Raw genomic sequence first — 15,840 nt, forward strand, 5'->3', positions numbered from 1 at the left:
TACATTCCTTGTTCGAAGGGTTGGACCTTTTCCTTTTCCTCTTCTACTTAGCGTTAAGAGAGGGTGGTTACCCAGTAGTACTTCCTCGTAAAACAATCACCACCATTATTAAGAATCAACTTCTCCAAGGATTTAAAAATTAGTCAGGAGAAATTGCTTCACAGAGAAACGGCTCGTAACATATTACTGTTATAAATAATGTTCACCATTACAATTGTACACCATTAAAAAAAACACTCTTGACCATATATTGACAATGACGGAGGAAGCGTACTATAAAACAGTCGCCACTTTTGGCATATCAGTGTCAGGAAGGAGAGATAACAATGTTTACGCTGAACCCAGAAGTAGCCTACTCTCAGAACCAGAACAAAAGCCTGTGGTCGTATAATATCCAGGTTACGTTTCATTCAGCAGCACTACGGTGATCCATGTGTTGTTACTGTAGTTTTTTCTAATTTTTTTATTCGGATTACATATCCGGTAGCAACTACTGGATGTCACTTTATTTGGCAGGCAGCAATAAGCGTCCTATTGTAGGATATATGCAACTGACGGTATCAAGGAACTCTACGTGCCCTTTACTTCATGGCACCGCAATGCTCTGCCTTTATTCTGTGATTATAAATTTGTCCGTAATCTTTCCTAAATTCCGAACAGTACAAGACGTTCAGAATGTCTTTGAAGTTCCTCACCATGACAGACTTAGAGTTGTCCGTTCCAAGAACCCGTGAAAGTGTGGCCAATTGACTACGCTACATCAGGAGTGACGGACTTGGAAATATATATTTGAAAAATGAATGTTACCAAGTATAGAAACACGTTAAGTAATGCCCGCTTTCCACACAGTGAGTGAATTCTTCACATTATGAGGAATTATAACGCACAAAAGTAATTTCGATTTTCAATCACCTTGTACAAATGGAATGAAATGGCGTATGGCTTTTAGTGCCGGGAGTGTCCGAGGACATATTCGGCTCGCCAGGTGCAGGTCTTTTGATTTGACTCCCGTAGGCGACCTGCGCGTCATGATGAGGATGAAATGATGAAGACGACACATACAAACAGTCCCCGTGCCAGCGAAATTAACCAATGATGGTTAAAATTCCCGACCCTGCCGGGAATCGAACCTGGGGCCCCTGTAACCGAAGGCCAGCACGCTAACCATTTAGCCATGGAGCCGGACAGAATATCCAATACAATATAGACATGTTAATTTGCTGAATGCTGAAACCTGAATAAATTGGGGTTTGACAATGCATGAATTGGTATGTCTTTCAGCATTCGGTCTACAAGCCTGTGTGAGTAAACTAATCGTCTACACTCAATGCATGAATTCGTACGTCTTCCAGCATTCGGCCTGCAATTCTGTGTGAGTAAGCTAAGCGTCTACATACAACGCTCGAATCGGTATGTCTTTCAGCATTCGGTCTGCAAGCCCGTGTGAGTGAACTAAGTGTCTACACAAATCTGTTAGCAACTAGCAATGCGGCCTCTTCCATGCCTCTCATCTTGAAATAGATAAAAATCTAAGCCTAACCATCATTTTAGGTTTACCTCTGCTTCTCTCTTGCTATATGGCCGTATTCATTAATCTTCCAAGTAACCTATCCCTGTCCATTCGCCTCATGTGATCACTAAAGGCAGTTAATACGCGCAACTTTGACCTTTATATCTCCAATGTGAATGCCTTCCTGTCATTATTCCCACCTGTTTATATACACAATCATTCTCGCCACTTTTATATCTGTTATCTCCACCCATGATAAAAATACACTGAGACCACACAGCGTTCACTCCCGTATAGCAGAATCGGTCTGAAAGCAGGGCGCTACGAAGATAATTCTTGGAGAACTCTCTTCCTTTTTACAAAAAATGCCGCAGATCGCAACTGTGAGCTCAATGAATTAATTTTCTAGATTTTAATTCAGTTTCACTTATACTATATTTCTTAGAATGAAAGATCGTATGGCATCATCCTCCGTGTGCAGGCATTTTGACAGGTCACTGTTAGGACTGCCCATCAATTTCGACGTTCCCTCTTACTCTTCCATATGACAAAGAAACATGAAATCTATTGGGCGGCCAACGACTGAGTTTTAATTAATTTTATCGGAAAAACTCAGTATATATCACCAGAGTTATTGAACATGCCGACTGATATGGAGTGCCAAGTAAACCACCTCTCGCGCTTAAAAAAATCGGACAACCTCTTGAGATCTACAATAAATTGATCCACTGGGAGAGAACACACATTCCAATTATTTGAAATGATCTATATGTTCGAATGTTGTATATCCTATGTGCCATTCCATCTATTAATCACAACACTACTACTACTACTACTACTACTACTAATAATAATAATAATAATAATAATGCATAGTCTATTTATAATGAGAAGTAATACAAACAATTTAAAAAATGCACTGAGTACAGGAAGATGGGGCGGCGAACATTGTCTTAATTTGTAACATAATGTAAAAATGCCGCTAATATATATAAACTATCACCATAATTCACGATGCAGGCCGGAAAATATTCCCCCCGAGTTTCATTCCAGTAAGAATCCATAATCATCATCATCTGTCATCTCGCCAGCCGACACATGTCTATACCTCTGAGTTAGTGTTGGGGCTTCATTGCCTGACCTGTCACTTTACTTCAGAACATGCCGTTTGTATCCACAACGCCCTCTATAAATTCCTTATGACATTTGGTCAACTATTACATAAAACAGGCAAATGAAATGCCCCAATTATGTTATAAGAGAATAATTCGGAATTAATTTCGAGTGAATAAAGTGGAAAGGAAAGAAATTAGAAAGAGAACAATGTTCTTTTTTGCTATTGTTTAACGTCGCAGTAACGCTTCAAACGTTTCTGGCGACGGAAGGATGGGAAAGGGCTAGGATTGGAAAGGTAGCGGTCGTGGCCTTAAGGCATAGTCCCAGCATTTGCCTGGTGTGAAAATGAGAAACCATAAAAAACATCTTCAGGGCTGCCGACGGTGGGATTCGAACCCACTCGCTCCCGAATGCAAGCTCACAGCTACGAGGCACTAACTGCACGGCCAACTCGCCCGATAGAAAAATTCAGGGCCCGAAGCTGAAAAATGGCGAAAAGGGACTCAGATCTAACAAAGAATCATACCAGAAGACAGATGGAATTGTTGAACTGATTTAAGAGAAGAGCATAGTTCTATAGATACTTGAAATGAAATGTCGTATGGCTTTTAGTGCCGGGATATCCCAGGAAGGGTTCGGCTCGCCAGGTGCAGTATAGATACTTAATGAGAATGGACAAGGAATCGGCAGAATAAACGAACCTTTGAGTTCATCAGACGAGTAACACAGACAGAATAGTTTCAGGAAATGAGAATTGGCTAGGCCAAGATGGGAGTGAAAGAAGAAAACAGCGGATTTCCCTATAAGTTCATATTTTAAATCGCATTGATATAGATAATCATTCAAAAGTGTACTGGTCCAACTCGAGCGTTTTGAAATGAACCCGTGTAAACAACTCAATCCGAACGGAACCTCTTCTCGGAATTCGTGTGTTTTGATAAGTCACGGTTAGGAATGAACTCGATGAAGAAGCTGTGCGTTAAAACCGGCCTCGGTGGTGGAGTCTCACGAGGATAAAGGGCTCGGACATGGAGGATAAGAAGTATAGGGAGACCAAGCCGGTGATGGTCAGATTCAGTTTTAAATTACTATACAACTACTACAAACTACACAAAGTAACAGAGCAACATTATTGCAAACAGGTTTGCGGAGGCGTGTAAATAATTTACAGAAGCTTGGAGACTGAACGCTGAAAGGTATACCTGTTTGTAACGAATATGTAGCAATATGTGTGTGTCAACAATTTCCATATTTTTCAACCTGACAACTGACTAAAAAGAAATGTACATGACGGAAACACATGAACACCAATATATTAGTTTAGGCATTATTTTCCCAGTCACTAATAACGTAATTTACTATACAACAAATAAACCCAAGGCACATACAGTTTATTAAGTGTCTCGGTCTGCCAAGACGATTGCTGTTCAGCCGGATGGCTTGCAGACGTTGGTACCGTGTGGTCAGCGCAACATTCTTAGTCTATTAGCTAGCGCACATAACTATTATAGGCCCGCTGCCACGCATACAGGACAGGTCCTGCGTGAACCACGTTCACTGATAAGGATTTACATCCTTCCAAAACGAGATGGAAATAGACCCGAGGTTTATTCCTAAACTCAGTATCACACCACCTTGTCTACTTAATAGGGACCAGGAAATGAGCACGGCCTACATATTACTCAGACGATACAACTCTCCCACAATTCAACAACCAACACATGCATTTAAGAGGCATTTTAATATCTTGGAGTGCGGCTCCTTGGCCGAATGGCCAGCGTAGTCGCCTTCGGTTCAGAGGGCTCCGGGTTCGATTCCCGACCGGGTCAGAGATTTCAACCTTAAATGGTTATTTCACCTGGCTCGGGGACTGGGTATTTGTACCGTCCCAAACATTACTGCAACTCACACGCTACTCACAACACTATCCTCCACTACAGAAATACGCAGTTCCTTTACACGGCAGATTCCGTCCACCCTCGTTTGAGGGTCTGCCTTAGAAGGGCTCTACTAGGCGAGTCGAACATGTCCTCGGACACTCTCGGTAAAATAAAACAAAATAAAATAAATAAATAAATAACCAATCAATCTTGGAGTTTTCATTTAAAGGACTTGCGACATCGTGGACAACATTTCTGAGTAGACAAATGTGTCGCCACTAACCAGAGATCTTTTACAGGCAGACATCGTACGGCATGGAGTGTCGAATGGACTCTCTTCGCCATTCAAAAATCCGACTATCTCTGTCAGGTTTGAACCCGCGATTATTGGACCCGGAGGCCGACACACTACCTCTGTTTCACAGAGGAAGCTAAGCAAACCAATAACACTTGGAAAATAAATGCTGGTTACGGGCCTGGTAACAGGACGGCGTCTAACTCGCAAAACACACCTCTGATCAAACAGCGGGATTACTTCAAAATATCTTTGCCAAAGAAGAAACTACCTAAATGTTTGTGATACTGGTAGTAGGAAGACCAGGTCCTCCTCCTCCCCACCACTCATAACAGTGAGCGCGCCTGACCTACGAATCGTCAATCTCCTCTGTCCTCTCCAGCCAGTCGTTCTGGAAGAGCGGAGCCTTGCAGTGTAAACCACGCAGGCAGCTGTCCGACCTGTCCACAGAGTGCGCGCTAGTGCAGTAACGTGTGGTGAAAATAATTAAGTGTTCCTAGTGGATAACATCTTTTCTATGGAATTTTACGTAGTTTTAATAAAGGTAAGTGCGAATGAATGGATACAGTGGTCAAAACAGCGACCAAGGTGAAGGCTGTAGAATCTCGGTTGGTATTTAAGCTTGAACCAGGAAACCAGTGAAGGGCACAGCGAAATTCACCCACTGCTTCATGACTCACCAGTGCTGCGACAGTCAAAATGTTTCACTTTCAGATATTTTTGTTGTAACAGTGCATATACTGCAAATATTTTGTAGCAGAACTATTCAGTCATAAGAACAGAAGAGTTCATTGTTGACACAAGAAAATCTCCCCTACCCTCCACAAAAATACAGATACCAACATTTTAAAGCTGTTAAACCTAAATGTATCAACAAATACGCAGAATGCCCAACACACTTTTTATTACATGTATTCGACATTTCACGCAGCAAAGAACCGATAAGTGCCTCTAGGAATAGTGTTAGTAATACCACTGCCTTAGTGATGTAATGCGCTTCCAACAAGAAGTAGACAGCATATGACGTTTCGAGCGACTGCAACCGTTTCATTTATAAGCTACATGCAATTCGGTCGTCAGTCTATTGCAATTAATAGTATGTGTAAATCCTGTCCGATAACATTAGTTTAATATGTTCCACTAAATAAAATGTTACATTCACGATTAATATTGACAGTCTGCGTTTAAAAAAATGTAATCACAAATGATTTTCTTGAAGTGTAAAAGCAACCAGAGGAAAATATATTGCTTTACTACGGGGTATTGAACAATTTATAAACCATAGGGTTAGCTGAAGAGACTAATTAGATTCCACACGTGTGGACGCTAAACTCGTTTTTACAATCACATCATAGCCAGTTAATTAGTTACCACGACGACTAAATATTTCTGTCGGTGATATTCGCAACGAGCTTAGAAACAATAACCTAAAGTCGTGACTAATTCCCTCATCTTAGCTCTTGCGGTAAAATGAATGACCTAACATATCGCACACTAGATTCTACACGCTTTTAGACAAAAACTAATATTTACGGAGATAGTTTGTGAAATATGCAATAATCGTGGATACTTTCGATATAATTCCCCCTAGAGCAAAATCGTGTGAAATGTAAAAGATCGGAGTTTTGTACAACTTTAATTATTTACCGATTTCAAACAAGCTAATAAGGGAGAAATTTAACATTTCCTGTTTCGTCCCCCGTAACATTGCTACGCCGCTATAAACAAATCAATATAGCATAATGCACACGTGTTTCGAGAAATAGAAACGAAGTAGGCCTACTGTGAAGCAACAATTTGAAGTATAAGGACAAAATTATTGCAAAATTATTACCAAAATTATATGCAATTAATTACTTAAAAATTGTGAAATCATAATTTTCGCATCTAAGTTCCTTTTCTTTTTTGGACATGGTAGAATTCGCCCTTTAGGTTAAAAAATAGCTGAGACCCGAATTGGAGATAGTCTGCTTGTGTACCGGACCCCTAGGCTCAGACTGAAGCAGTCACGTAAACCATGTGTTAACTACAGTTCTGATGAGCATGACCTAAGCAGAACTACACGCCCACGCGAAGGAAAAGTACAGTAGGCCTACATAATTTACAGGAAGATGAGCTTAGGGGATAAAAGCGAAGGTATAATTTCGTCACAAACCTGCTTCTCCACAACGAAATACCGGAGGGTCCATAATATAATGTTTTCCCAGTTCCTAGAACGGACCACGACAGGTTTGCTTAGGCGGCGGTGGAGGGGAGTTATCTACAGGAATGCGGGGATTAACCAAGAGCAGAAACAAATCAGGAAACTGAAAATGCAACACACGTCTAGCTTCTAGCGGAAACACAGCACATCTCCGTAACTCCATCGGTATGACAGTTTATTTCGGTACCAGTCCGGCTCCGTGGCTCAATAGTCAACGTACTTGGCTTTCCGTACAGAAGGCCCCGCGTTCGATTTTCAGCCTAGCGCGGATTTTCCTTGCATATGGTTAATTCTTCTGGCTCGGGGATAGAGTGTTTACCTTTCTACATTATTCTTCATCTATACTCACAGACACAAGCAATATATCGAATACATCCCTCCAAATAGGGCTGGCATTAGGAAAGGCATCCAGCGTAAAACTGGACCAGATCCATCGCTAATGCAGACTCCAAAAATTGGAGGGAAGACTAGCATGACGAGGTTTATTTTGTTAGGTACTTATCTCTTACATTGCTTGGGGGACGTAATTAGCTCAGTGGCTTAGCTTGCACTGACTATATTATAAACTATGCTCCTAATAATGATCAACCCCTTTTGCTTGTCAATACAAGGCGGGGCTGACTAATAGCTACTGTCGCCATGAAAATGTGATGATCGAGGTGATTATTGTTTTAAAGGGGGGTGATATATGATTATTAAGACATTGGTGTCATGCTTTTATCCTTTTCTCTTTTAAATCTGAAGTGAAATGAAACATTTCTATCTTTTGTGAACACGTTGAGACGGTTGTCATTGGTCATTATTTTATCATTGTCATATTTGACCAAAAAAATGCTATGAAAACATTTTTGTGTGTCTGGGAGCCTAATGATTATTGTTGAAAGAGGTCGAACACCCATGTCATCAACCTCTTTAAGGGGCGAAACGACGGGATTATCAGGCCCCTTATGGCTGTCCTGGGATATAAAATAAGGTACTATACCAGCAGCTATCTTTGGTAGTGGTGCTGGGGTTTAAAAATAAATCTAAATCTGGCCCTTCACCAGTAGTAATAGTAAGTGATAATGCTAAGAGTGTCCAAGGATTGTCAACAGCACCTCTGCAGTTAAAAGTAAATTAATGATTTGCCGGTTTTTGAAAGCCCGACTCCTTCGCTGAATGATCAGCATATTGGCCTTCGATTTGAAGGGCCCCGAGTTCGATTACCGGCCGGGCTGGAGATTTCAACTGTGTATGGTTAATTTCTACGGCACGGGGACTGGGTCTTTGTCCCAACACATTTCTCTTCATATTCATACCACACTACCGAAAACCACAGAAACACGCATACCTCCGCATAGGGTTGGAGCCAGAAATGCGATATGTGCGAGGAAGTTCGCTCCCGCGACCTCAGCAGTGTGAGAAAAGCTGAATAATAATCACCATTTATCGAATCTCAGTCCAGTATCCCACTCTGTATTCTTGTTTAAGGAAGTCACAGAAACGAAAATTATTAGAGTACTGTCCTGGTTATAGCCTACTGCAAATGGTGCATTATTATTTAACAACCCATATAATTGTCACTAAAATGAAATACAGCAGCGTTGTATTTTAAGAGAACGCTTGCATAATTATATCAAGTAAAACTTCCAATTTTTTTTACTGAAAACTACAGGATTTGAGCCACAGTGACAATGGTTCTGCACTTAAAGTCTACTTCTGAGTGAAACTTGTGTTACGATCCTTGGACCCTACATTAGGAGTATTAAGAAAACGTGTAGTTTTACGTGGAATCCGAACCACAGAGATATGTCTCTTCATATGCAATGATCGGGACCGCGGCGAGGAATGTAGTACACTAGACAGTTTCTTCAATATTGCATTATTCGGAATTCCAAGTGCGTGTCCCCCCCCCCCCCCAAACACACACTGCTCCCAAATGCACCGACATGCATCCTTGTAAGGTAGGGGTAATTTATGTTCTTATCTTGCAGTATTCTTTAATTATTTTCTCGTAGTAAATATGCTTAAGAATTTTATAACAGACTCGAAGCACCAGGTACTATGCTAGAACAGTGGATTGTGGCAACTAACTGGACAGGCTGATTTATTTATCCCTCTTATATATATTACAAAATAACATTTTACAGCGAGGTTTAACATTTATCCTGACGTAGAAATCCAGATGTATTAATGCACGTTTCGAGCCACCTCAGAAGAAGAAACTGCACGCACGTTTTACGATTACGACTCAGTTTTCAAAGACCTACAATCTCTGGAAATATGAATGTATTTATAACATAAAAACTCGGAAATATGACGCAAAAGAAATGAAATACTGTCCATAATTTGCTTAGCAGATCAGTAGATATCTCATGTTGTTCTCTCCTTTCTGTTTGGTAACTTAGGCCTACTGCAAAAAAATCCAAATATTTCTACGGAAATTCCAAGTACAAACAATCACCTGGCACTTATAATAATAATAATAATAATAATAATACTCTGAGAATATGACCAGAAATATGCTGTTATACCATTCTTTTTGTTAAATATAATTTAATGATAAAATGTAGTAAAATGTGCATTTACTGTATATGACCTATAAAATAGTGTCATCGTCCAGGTGTTTGTGTTCGACTTCATATATACACAACACTACTAACCACCCTAGGCCATCCTGGACCAAATACATATCAAGTGTACCAAGCGAGTTGGCCGTGCGGTTAGGGTTGTGCAGCTCTGAGCTTGCTTTCGGGAGGTGGAGTGTTCGAATCCCACCGTCGGCAGCCTGGATATGGTTTTCCTTTTTCACACCAGGCAAATGCTGGGTTTGTACCTTAATTAAGGCCACGGCCGCTTCCTTCCCATCCTTGCGACGCCGAAAACCTTCGATGTGTTAGTGCGACGTTAAACCACTAGCATATCAAGTGCTAACCCCAAGAAATTGGGATTAAGGCTAGTAAGGACAGAAAAACAGTGTCATCGTGTTCACAATGTTGTTTAATTTCAGTCTGTAAAGGGAGACCAGGATAAAAATCCCAGAGCAGTTTTTTTGAGATGAAAGGTACTGAGAAAGTGCCGTGTGCACTTCCTGAAATAAAAACTGAGGGGTGCGGAAGAATCACAGTCATACTTTTATACTTCGTTCCGTGTTCCGTAAGAAAACATTTCTTTCTTACTCATTATCGGTACTTTACTTTCCTGCCAATAAACTTGCATATTTTTACTATGCTAGGACAAGGATCATGGAATCAATAGCGAAAGTAATAATTTGAAACAGAAGTGCATCCTGCTATTGGCTAAGTGTAAATAAACCATACTACACTAACTAGCCAAAAAATATCGATAACTGACTTTACTTTATCTTAAATTACTTACTGTAGAGCACTAGCTACTGGGGCCCCCTGTCCAGTCCAGTGGCGTTCGGAAGTAGGAGGGTGGTAGTACCGGGGCCCCTTAAACATTTGAGCTTCTCTTCAATAGAAACATGAAACAATATATAACAGATTATGGACTATATCAGTTTCTCACATTCAAAGAAACACCCTCGACCAGAAATAAAGCGTAATAATATATACATTTGAAATTCAGCATTCCAAACACGTGTTTCTGAATGTTGAAAATATACACATGGATTCCGGTAAATGGTCAATTGACATTCATCTCGTTTACATATGTAGTTTGGAGTCATCAGTCCACAGACTGGTTTGACGCAGCTCTCCATGCCACCCTATCACGTGCTAACAGTTTCAATTCTACGTAACTAGTAAATTACTTTACTCTAATATGTTTGTCAAAATCATGCCCTGGCCTACCCCTACCGTTCTTACTACCTACACTTCCCTCAACTGAACAAGTCTTGGGTGTTTTAGGATGTGTACTATCATTCTTCTTCCATTCAAATCTCGCCAAATTGTTCTCTCACCAATTCGATCCATCTCTTCATTCGTGATTCGCTCTATTCAGCTCACCTGCAGCGTACTTCTGTAACACCACATTCCAAGAGCCCTTTCTTTCTGAGCTAGTTGCCCATGTTTCACTTTCATTCAATGCCACGCTCCAGGTGAAAGTCTTCAAAAATATCTTTCTAATTACTACATGTATTCAACAACGAACACCTAATTCTTGCTTGTACTCGCTAAAATTTACTTTTATATTAACTGGAGAGCCTCCGTGGCAGCGCGTCGGCCTCCCACCGCTGGATACCGTGGTTCAAATCCCGGTCACTCCATGTGAGATTTGTGCTGGACAAAGCGGAGGTGGGACAGGTTTTTCTCCGGGTACTCCGGTTTTCCCTGTCATCTTTCATTCCAGCAACACTCTCCATTTTCATTTTCTAGCATTTATCACTCATTAATAAATCACCTTGGGAGTGGCGACCCCATTGTAATAACAGCCTATATATGTTTCATTCATTACATCTCTGACCCAGCCAATGACTGGAAAACAGGTTGTAGGTTTTCATTTTCATTCATTTATATTAACTGGCGTGTCTTAGACCTAGCAGTAAACAACGATGTTGTTGTTGTTTTTACTTGCTGTTTAACGTCGCACTAACCCATCGAAGGTTTTCGGCGACGCAAGGATGTAAAAGGGCTAGGAATGGGAAAGTAGCGACCGTGAGCTTAAAGTACAGCCCTAGCATTCATCACGTATGAAAATGAGAAACCACGGAAAAACCATCTTCAGCGCTGCCGACGGTGGGATTCGATCTCCCATCTCCCGAATGCAAGCTTACAGCTAAGCGACCCTAACCGCACAAGCAATTCAATCCATACGGTAGTAATCGAAAATCAAATATCGGTAAATTGCATTTGAATAACCAGTCCCCTCGACGAAATTCTATATTCGCTAGTGCTGCCCACTAAATGCCTTGGTACCCTATAAGCTTCCTCGCTGATCTCCTTTGGTCAGTTCCTGTTCTCTTATGATCAGACGTGACTGTATCGGGTTTGACACTGAGGGAAATCCCTCCCTCTTCACGTTCAGTGAGTTATGACCCTTGCCTCTCTTTTGTCATTAGTAAATTACCTTTATTCTTCGAAGAGTCGATTCTCTTCTTTTTCCCCCACGAACACTCCAGTGAGGAGACCACAACACAATTTGTAGCTCAAATAAGAATGCTGGTGACCACAACTAAAATGGAACGGGGAAATTAACACGCAGGCAGGCTTCAAATAGAAATGCCTGTACACGGTACCTGAGACCGTACGATTATTATTCTGCAATTATGAAAAATGATAGTGCTGCTTATTTAACGTGCCTTTAACTATTTATAGGTATGTATGTACAGTCCTCACCCCGAATGTTGGTTGCATCCTTAACAGCTCCACCATTAGCTGTCATCACTGAAGAGGCGTACTAGGGAAATAAGTGAGCTGCCATGCAGAAAGAAAATAAATGGTATCTTAAAGTTATCTAATACCCAACTTAAAGGGACAGATCTGGTTTATACAAGTAGAATACGAATTTTGCATTTCCGGAGATAAACTATATGGTTTCTTCAAACTGAAATTGAAAAACCAATTTTTTTTTTCATTCTAGGAAATTATTTTTAAATAATCAGAGATGACTTTCAGTTAGCCAAAATTATCTTCTTCTTAATCTGTTTAATCTCCAGGGTTGGCTTTTCCCTCGGACTCAGCGAATGATCCCACCTCTACCGCCTCAAGGGCAGTGTCCTGGAGCGTGAGACATTGGGTCGGGGATACAACTGGGGAGAATGACCAGTACCTCGCCCAGGCGGCCTCACCTGCTATGCTGAACAGGGGCCCTTGCGGGGTGATGGGAAGATTGAAAGGGACAGACAAGGAAGAGGGAAGGAAGCGGCCGTGGCCTTAAGTTAGGTACCATCCCGGCATTTGCCTGGAGGGGAAGTGAGAAACCACGGAAAACCACTTCCAGGATGGCTGAGGTAGGAATCGAACCCACCTCTATTCATTTGACCTCCCGAGGCTGAGTGGACCCCGTTCCAGCCCTCGTATCACTTTTCAAATTTCGTGACAGAGCCGGGAATCGAACCCGGGCCTCCGGGGGTGCCAGCTAATCATACTAACCACTACACCACAGAGGCGGACAGCCTATAATTATAATGAATTGAAGTCGAATTCCTCTAGATGTAAAACAATCGTTTTAAAGGAACTATTTTGTTACGTACGTCAGTTAAAAATAGACTTGGGTACGTAAGTTAAATCTGAATTCACTTTGAAAAAAAACCATTTCTTTTTAGGAAATCCAGTTTGATAGGTTTTTATCAGTGCTGATCTTCCAACAACAATACAACAGTCACTACTGATCTGCATTTAGGGCAGTCGCCCAGGTGGCATATTCCCTATCTGTTGTTTTCCTAGCCTTTTCTTAAATGATCGCTAAGAAATTGGAAAATTATTGAACATTTCCCTTGGTAAGTTATTCCAATCCCCAACTCCCCTTCCTATAAACAAATATTTGCCCCAATTTGTCCTCTTGAATTCCAACTTTATCTTCATATTGTGATCTTTCCTACTTTTAAAGACACCACTCAAACTTATTCGTCTACTGATGTCCTCCACTGACAGCTCGGAACATACCACTTAGTCGAGCAGCTCGTCTCCCTACTCCCAAATCTTCCTAAACCAAACTTGGGAACATTTTTGTAACGCTACTCTTTTGTCGGAAATCACCCAGAACAAATTGAGCAGCTTTTCTTTGGATTTTTTCCAGTTCTTGAATCAAGTAATCCTGGTGAGGGTCCCATACACTGGAACCATACTCTAGTTGGGGTCTTACCAGAGACTTATATGCCCTCTCCTTTACATCCTTACTACAACCCCTAAACACCCTCATAACCATGTGCAGAGATCTGTACCCTTTATTAACAATCATATTTAAGTGATTACCCCACTGAAGGTCTTTTCTTATATTAACACCTAGGTACTTACAATGATCCCCAAAAGGAACTTTCACCCCATCAACACAGTAATTAAAACTGAGAGGACTTTTCCTATTTGTGAAACTCACAACCTGACTTTTAACCCCGTTTATCATCATACCATTGCCCACCGTCCATCTCACAACACTATAGAGGTCACCCTGCAGCCGGTCACAATCTTGTAACATCATCCACAAACAGCCTTACCTATGATTCCATTTCTTTACACATATCATTGATATATATAAGAAAACATAAAGGTCCAATAATACTGCCTTGAGGAATTCCCCTCTTAATTATTACAAGGTCAGATAAAGCTTCACTTACTCTAATTCTCTGAGTTCTATTTTCTAGAAATATAGCCACCCATTCAGTCACTCTTTTTTCTAGTCCAATTGCACTCATTTTTGCCAGTAGACTTCCATGATCTAACCTATCAAATGCCTTAGATAGGTAAATCACAATACAGTCCATTTGGCCTCCTGAATACAGGATATCTGCTAGGCCTATATCTTGATGAAATCCTACAAGCTGAGCTTCAGTGGAATAACATTTTCTAAACCCAAACTGCCTTCTGTCACACCAGTTATTAATTTTGCAAACATGTCCAATATATTCAGAAAGAATGCTTTCCCAAAGCTTACATACAATGCATGTCAAACTGACTGGCCTGTAATTTTCAGCTTTATGTCCATCACCCTTTCCTTTATACACAGGGGCTACTATAGCAACCGCCCATTCATTTGGTATAGCTCCTTCAGCCAAACAATAATAAAATATTTCAGATATGGTACTATATCCCAACCCATTGTCTTTAGTATATCCCCAGAAATCGTATCAATTCCAGCTGCTTTTCTAGTTTTCAACTTTTGTATCTTACTGTAAATATCGTTGTATCATAGGTAAATTTTAATACTTCTTTAGTATTACTCACATCCCCTATCTGGACATTATCCTTGTAACCAACAATCTTTACATACTGCTGATGAATACTTCTGCCTTTTGAAGATCCTCTCATACACACTCCCCTTGTTCATTAATTGATTTCTGGAATAACCTCCTTTGAAGCTGTTTCTGCCTTAAAGTACCTATACATATCCTTCCACTTTTAGCTAAAACTTGTATGACCACCAATTATGCTTGCCATCCTGTTATCCTCAGGTGACTTCTTTGCTAGATTCAATTTCCTAGTAATTTCCTTCAATTTCTTCTTACTTCCATAACCATTTCTAACTATTTCTTTCCAGTCTGCACCACCTTCCTAGTCTCTTTACTTCTCTGTTATAATATAGTGGATCCTTACCACCTTTAAAGGAACAAACTTATTTCCACATTCCTCAACAATTACTTTAAACCCATCCCAGAGTCTGTTTACATTTTTATTTACCATTTTCCAGCGATCATAGTTACTTTTTAAAAACTCCCTCAGGCCTGTTTTATCAGCCATATGGTACTGCCTAATAGTCCTAATTTTAATACCTTCCTTTCTTTCACATTTATTTTTAACTATGACAAAAACAGCTTCATGATCACTAATACCATCTATTACTTCAGTTTCTCTATAGAGCTCGTCTGGTTTTATCAGCACCACATCCAAAATATTCTTCCCTCTAGTTGGTTCCATCACTTTCTGAATCAGCTGCCCTTCCAATATTAACTTATTTGCCATTTGTTGGTCATGCTTCCTATCGTTTGCATTACCTTCCCAATTGACATTTGGTAAATTAAGATCACCTGCTACGATCACATTCCTTTCCATATCATTTCCAACATAGCTGATTATCTTATCAAATAATTCTGAATCAGCATCAGCGCTACCCTTACCGGTCTGTACAGTCCAAAGACATCAAGTTGCCTATTATCCTTAGAGAAGAGCCTTACACCCAGAATTTCATATTTTTCTTCCTTTACTTTTTGTAGCTTACAAATTCTTCTTTCACCAGAATG

General features: G+C 40.5%; 2 protein-coding genes across 2 annotated transcripts in view; one reads left to right on the forward strand and one right to left on the reverse strand.

The window, feature by feature from the left end:
- LOC136863280 (cation-independent mannose-6-phosphate receptor) overlaps window positions 1-15,840 on the reverse strand; it is a 645,945-nt gene that overhangs the window by 314,986 nt on the left and 315,119 nt on the right. The gene's annotated exons all lie outside the window — the stretch shown is intronic.
- The window catches only part of Tl (toll like receptor), a 94,311-nt gene continuing 83,676 nt past the window's right edge, over window positions 5,206-15,840 (forward strand). The window contains exon 1 of the mRNA XM_067138346.2: window positions 5,206-5,345. The gene's annotated coding sequence lies outside the window, so the exon portion shown is untranslated. The remainder of the gene's footprint in view (window positions 5,346-15,840) is intronic.

This window comes from Anabrus simplex, chromosome 1 (assembly GCF_040414725.1).
Source record: "Anabrus simplex isolate iqAnaSimp1 chromosome 1, ASM4041472v1, whole genome shotgun sequence".
In the NCBI taxonomy this organism is placed as follows: Eukaryota; Metazoa; Arthropoda; class Insecta; order Orthoptera; family Tettigoniidae; genus Anabrus; species Anabrus simplex.